This window comes from Mustelus asterias, chromosome 25 (assembly GCF_964213995.1).
Source record: "Mustelus asterias chromosome 25, sMusAst1.hap1.1, whole genome shotgun sequence".
Classification (NCBI taxonomy): Eukaryota; Metazoa; Chordata; class Chondrichthyes; order Carcharhiniformes; family Triakidae; genus Mustelus; species Mustelus asterias.
The window spans coordinates 24,043,927-24,050,461 of record NC_135825.1 but is presented as its reverse complement, the minus strand read 5'-3'; the positions used below and the strand labels follow the sequence as shown (position 1 = coordinate 24,050,461).

At 41.1% G+C, this 6,535-nt stretch overlaps 1 non-coding gene across 1 annotated transcript; it reads right to left on the bottom strand.

The window, feature by feature from the left end:
• Positions 1-2,912: 2,912 nt before the first annotated feature.
• trnae-cuc (transfer RNA glutamic acid (anticodon CUC)) lies at positions 2,913-2,984 on the bottom strand. Its single transcript has one exon. It is a non-coding gene; the product is annotated as a tRNA-Glu (tRNA).
• Positions 2,985-6,535: the final 3,551 nt, after the last annotated feature.

The following is a 6,535-nucleotide window of genomic DNA, read 5'->3' as shown; positions in this document are numbered from 1 at the left end:
CATTCTTGAGGTATAGTCCAACATGGTAGAGAAAACCACTAATCTATTATCAAAGACTTTGTAGTGGAGCATTTAGAAAACAGTGGCAGGATCAGACAGAGTCAAAATGGATTTATGAAGGGGAAATCATGCTTGACAAAACTGTTGGAATCCTTTGAAGATGTAACTAGTAGAGTTGACAAGGGGTAGCCAGTCGATGTGGTATATTTGAACTTTCAGAAAGTGTTTGACAAAGTCCCACATAAGAGATTATTGCGTAAGATTAAAATGCATGGGAATGGGGGAAGTGTATTGAGATGAATAAAAAACTGGTTGGCAAAGAGGAAACAAAGAGTAGGAATTAATGGGCCCTTTTCAAATTGGCAGGCAGTAACTAGTGGGGTGCCACAGGGATCAGTACTGGGATCCCAGCTATTCACAACATATATTAATGATTTGGATGAGGGAACAAAATGTAACATCTCAAAGTTTGCAGATAATACCAAGTTGGGTGGGAGGGGAACTGTGATGAGAATGCAGAGATCCTTCAGCATGATCTGGACAGGTTGGTTAAACCGGCAAATTAATGGCAGATGCAGTATAATTTGGATAAATGTGAGATTATTTACCTTGGAAGCAAAAAGAACAAGGCAGATTACTACCCGAATGGCTACAAATTGGGAGAGGGGCGTGTGCAGCGGGATCTGGGTGTCCTTGTACACCAATCCCTGAAGGTTAGCATGCAGGAGCAGCAGGTGGTAAAGACAGCAAATGGCATGTTGGCCTTCATTGCGAGAGGTTTCGAGTACAGGAGCAGGGATGTATTGTTGCAATTATACAGGGCCTTGGTGTGGTCACACCTAGAATATTGTATACAGTTTTGGTCTCCTTTTCTGAGGAAGGATGTTCTTGCTCTCGAGAGAGTGCAGCAGAGATTTGCCAGCCTGATTCCAAGGATGGCGGGGTTGATGCATGAGGAGAAATTGACTAGGTTAGGATTGTTTTCACTGGAGTTCAGACGAATGAGGGGGGGATCTCATAGAGACTTATAAAATTCTAACAGGACTAGACAGGGTAGATGTAGAGATGTTCCCCATGGGGGGAGTCCACAAACAGGGGTCACGGTCTGAGAATTCAAAGATTCAAAGAATCACTGAAAAGTAAAGCACAGGAACAGGCTCTTTGGCCCTCCAAGCCTGTGCTGATCATGAATCCTGCCTAAACTAAAACTGTTTGCACTTATGGAGTCTTTATCCTTCCATTCCAATCCTATTCATGTATTCGTCTCGTTGCCCCTTAAATGCCGCTATCGTATCTGCTCCCACCAACTCCTCCAGACATTCACCACCCTCTGTGTAAAAAACGTGTCTTGCACATCTCCTCTAAACCTTTCCCCACGCACCTTAAACCTATGTCCCTTCGGGGTAGACCATTTAGGATCGAGATGAGGAGACATTTCTTCACCGAAAGAGTGGTGAGCCTGTGGAATTCATAACCACAGGAAGGAGTTGATGCCAAAACATAGAATGTATTCAAGAGATGGCTGGATATAGCACTTGGGGTGAATGGGATCCAAAGTTATGGGGAGAAAGCAGGATTAGGCTATTGAGTGAGACAATCAGCCATGATCGTGGTGAATGGCGGAGCAGGCTCGAAGGGCCAAATGGCCTCCTCCTGCTCCTATCTTCTATGTTACTATGAAACGATTTGATCAGAATAAAAGAAGATAAGTTACATCATTTTCGACTGAGCAATGTTAAACAGCGTTATTGTACAAACCATGTGAACTTTAATCTTCTGATTGGCAGAAACTTTAAGTACTTATTCCCTGTTCAAATTCACGTGTTGAATCGATATTTTGACAATATCCAAGAGCTATGTGCACCAGCGAAGCCACATATAAACATGAGATGCCCCTGGGCTGCACATAGATAAAACATTAGGACACAGCTTCAGGTTTATATACAATCAGCAGCCTCTGTACAAATTGCGCTCAAAATTGAGTGAATTTTCAGAGTTGATTTTTTTCTTAATTTTGCACTCAAACTCAGGCATATCAAATGTAAAATCATTCATGAACCAGGGCAATCAGGCAGTATTTTAAAGGCTAATAATTTTGCCTTAACTAATTTTGATATAAGAATGCCAATGCATAGCAGTTATGTTAATACAGCTGAAAATGGGTTAATCACAAAAAGTAAACAGTTTTAAGAAGCCTCTCTCTCATCTATGACCTGTGAGTAACATGATTCATTTGTGTAGAATAATTGGTTCTTTAGTAATTTTTAACTGTAACTTTTAAAATCTTTGCAAAGGTATCTCTTAGTATCCTTGTGCGTAAATAAATGCTTAATTGGTGGCACAATGGTTAGCACTGCTGCCGCACAGCGCCAGGGACCAGGGTTCGATTCCTGGCTTGGGTCACTATCTGTGTGGAGTTTGCACGTTCTCCCCGTGGGTTTCCTCCAGGTGCTCCGGTTTCCTCCCACAGTCTGAAAGACGTGCTGGTTAGGTGCATTGACCCGAATAGGTGCCGGACTGTGGCGACTAGGGGAATTTCACAGTAACTTAGAAATCATAGAAATCATAGAAATCCTACAGTACAGAAAGAGGCCATTCGGCCCATCGAGTCTGCACCGACCACAATCCCACCCAGGCCCTACCCCCATATCCCCACACATTTTATCCACTAATCCCTCTAACCTACGCATCTCAGGACACTAAGGGGCAATTTTAGCATGGCCAATCAACCTAACCCGCACATCTTTGGACTGTGGGAGGAAACCGGAGCACCCGGAGGAAACCCACGTAGACACGAGGAGAATGTGCAAACTCCACATAGACAGTGACCCAAGCCGGGAATCGAACCCAGGTCCTGGAGCTGTGAAGCAGCAGTGCCAACCATTGTGCTACCGTGCCGCCCCAAAATAACATTCCCTGACCGGGAATCGAACCCGGGCCACGGCGGTGAGAACGCCAAATCCTAACCACTAGACCACCAGAGAGCACATGCAACTTCATTGCAGTGTTAATGTAAGCCTCACTTGTGACTAATAAATATACTTTACTTTAACTTAACTTTTTTTTAAGAGTCTTTTAGAAGACCAGCAAACGGGTGCGATTAGCAGAGACTTGCTGTGATGATTCATTCAAACGGAGAGCATAGCACATTTTATGGATGGGGTTGGTTTGCAGCAAAATGTGTTTTTAAACCACTGCAAGCAATTGAGCTAACTCAACTGTTGACATAGGTGGGATTTTACGGCCTTGCTCAAGCGAGACTAGAAATTCCTGCCCGGGGCCAACGGAGATTTCCATTGCCGGATTCTCGCCAGCTCTGATTCCGGCGATGTTTTTGAAATTCCTTAATCTTTTGCTCTTGTCTGCACATCTAGTAGAAATTCTACTCCCTTTTGTATTTCTGGTTAGCAATTATGGGGGTGTGATGGGGAAGGAGGGGGGGTGGATTGCGAGGGGGACAGACTGCATCTATGAACTGACGGTTTCGTACAGCCAAGTGATAACCTCGACTTGTTTGCGAGCTCTCCAATATTTCCCTGCCAAGAAGCTGAACAATTTCATCTTCATGGTGATTATTACCAACACATCAAACCAAACTGTTGATAAGAGGTTACAAGCTCTGGAAAATACAGTGTGAAATTTGGAGATGGGTTACATGTTCCTGGATTTGGATTTGTTAGCTTCAGGCATTAGCAGATCTGAAGTCCAATCCCAAAAATCCACTGCCTGATGGACAAGCTTCCATTAAAGTACAAAGAAGCACAAATGTATTTTCCGAACAAACCACCTGGAATGGTCTCTCATGTGCCAACATCTGTTTTTAAGGGGATATGTGTATCATAGTGCTAGTGGCCAATTATGACAAATTTCCAAGTGTTTGATGAATTAAGCTATTTTTCATCCAGTCCAGATTGATTCATTTTCAATCTAACTGTACTTTATATTGAAATTAGTTAATACATAATTAAGTTTGAGCAGCGCTAATGATCTTATTACTTTGTTTAAATGTTACTTGGAAGATCTTCAATAATTGCGTCCTGAGAGCATTTATCCCAATTTTTTTGCAAATTTGCATATGCATTTTACATCACAGTAATATTCTGTGTTCTCAGCTGGCAGGATTAGATTATTTAGAATTAATTTTCTGCGCAAAAAAAATTAATTAAATGTCTTAAATTGGGCTTTAACAACATACGATGATGGAATGCTAGTCACAGTAATCAACAGCATTGAGTTATTAACACAACCTTACACAATTCTGAGGATTATCATGATGCCAAAAATATAGTCATTTTATGGACACTAATTAAACCTTTCACAACCTACAGTGCACTGTGGGAGTAATTACCAGAATCCGCATAAATACCACACGTGAAACTAACAATTCGTTGTCCTTCAAACTTTTAATTGTGCTCATACTTGGTCATACTGTATTGTTATAGTTACATCAGTGATATTAAGAAATGTAATGATGGGTGCACAGTAATCAATTTAATGTCTGTCTACGAATAATTTTTCAGTAATTAGTTCCTGAAATTATTTTTCACTGGTTTCATTGTGTTGGTCAAAGCTTTATTGATAATTTAACTGGCTTGGTGCATTAAGCCGAACAAGTCAACTTGAGTGTCATTCTACTTTCCTCACTATCTAAGTGACACTGGTGATCCATGTATAATTAAACTGGTGGACATCTTTATGTAGATTGACAGTAGCTAAAGTTGCAAATATGGAGTTTATGTTTTGAAATTGTCTCTCTAATTTAAGCGGAATGAAGAGGGTCATGTGACTTGCTGTGGATTCTGACCAACAAGAAGCCTGAGAGGCTCAGTTGTTCAAAGCTTAAAGGGGGGGAATGGGCTGATTATCTGGGAAGAAGGTGCAAGACATTCATACCTGTGATAGCTATGGGTAAATTGTTAGTCTCCATGACTCGGAGGGAAGTGAGTGAAAGAGAGAGCGTGAGCATACTGGGGGCAAGACAGCCAGTCATGCACCGAAACAGCGAAAAGTCTGTTTTAATTATTCACCATGTAAAAAGCAGATGGGAGCTCATGCTCAGATTGAGGAGACAAAGTTCTTGAGGATTTAAATGAGATTGGAAGATTCATTTAGTTTTGGCTAGAGGGAGGAATCTCCAGGGTAGCTCTCACTCTGAAAGTAAATTCAAAGATTAGAGGTTACCGAGCTGTGGAATGGATAAAGAAGCAGGCCCTAGGGAATGGAGAATAGCTTAGGACTGGTTATAGGAGAATAAAGTGTCCACCTAAGGGACTGTGTACAATGTATAACAGTGGTGTGGACTTTTGCTTATTTTAAAAGTTAAAGTTGCCTACAAAAATAGTGTTTTGTTAATCTTGTTTTTAGCTTGTTTGTTGCAGTAAAAGTCTTAAAACTTAATCTTGTGGTGTGATCCTTCAAAGTCACTGCAAATTCAAATAGCTTTTTAAAAGTCTCTACATGGATTGTAACAATAATAGGTGAGGGACACTTCGGTAGCTTCACTTTAACGTGACTGCAAGCAAATTTAACATTCTTTCTCGTATATTTACTACAATTGATGGAGTTCTGATATTAATACCATTATCTGAAATAACTTATCTTTGATCTCTGTGTCTGCGTGGGTTTCCTCCCACAATCTGAAAGACGTGCTGGTTAGGTGCATTGGCCATGCTAAATTCTCCCTCAGTGCACCCGAACTGGAGTGTGGAGACCAGGGGATTTTCACAATAACTTCATTGCAGTGCTAATGTAAGCCTACTAGTGAAACTAATAAATAAACTTTAAAAGAGGGAGACAAGTGGAAAAGTAACCTAGATCCAACTATTGCTGTCATCAAAGAAAAACATACCACAGCTATCAAAGTAGGATATGCCAATCAGGTGAATATTAATTATTTCTCTTTACCAGTTCAAAAGATGGAACTCCAATATAGTTTCAGTATACTGATTAGAGTAGGCTGTATAGGCAAGTAAAAGTGTACAGACCTACCATGTACACTTCCCTGCCTGTAATCAAAACATTTGTCTTGCCAACAGTGATCCTTAGGTATGTGCTAGGAACTGGGGAAGGAGAGCCAAGAGCGGACCAACCATAGTTGGCAGCACCTGTTCGGAATGCTGTGGCGTTAGGAGGAGCACTCTTATTCCTCTTGGATCCACATGATTTAAAACAAAATTGAAACATATCTTTTTGCTGATGACCTCATGCTTGACAGCATAGGCAAGGACACAGCTGCCTGAAAATCAAACTCAGAATATGGAATTGAATATTTTTCAGGTGTCCTTGGGATACAGAACATAGCCATGTGATATTGGACAATTTGTCCTCTTTTTCTGGATAGAAATGGTGTTTAATTTCTAACCCATTCCATGTTGTTCAGACCAAGTAGTGTGCACTAGAATTCCTGCTGTGTTTCTATCCTCATTTAGTCTTAGCCCAAATGTAATGATTTGGCGGTGTAGCATTTACTGTTTTCTGTTATGGTCAGGGGAATGAGATCAGCAATCTGTATAGTCTCCAGCACATCATACCACAA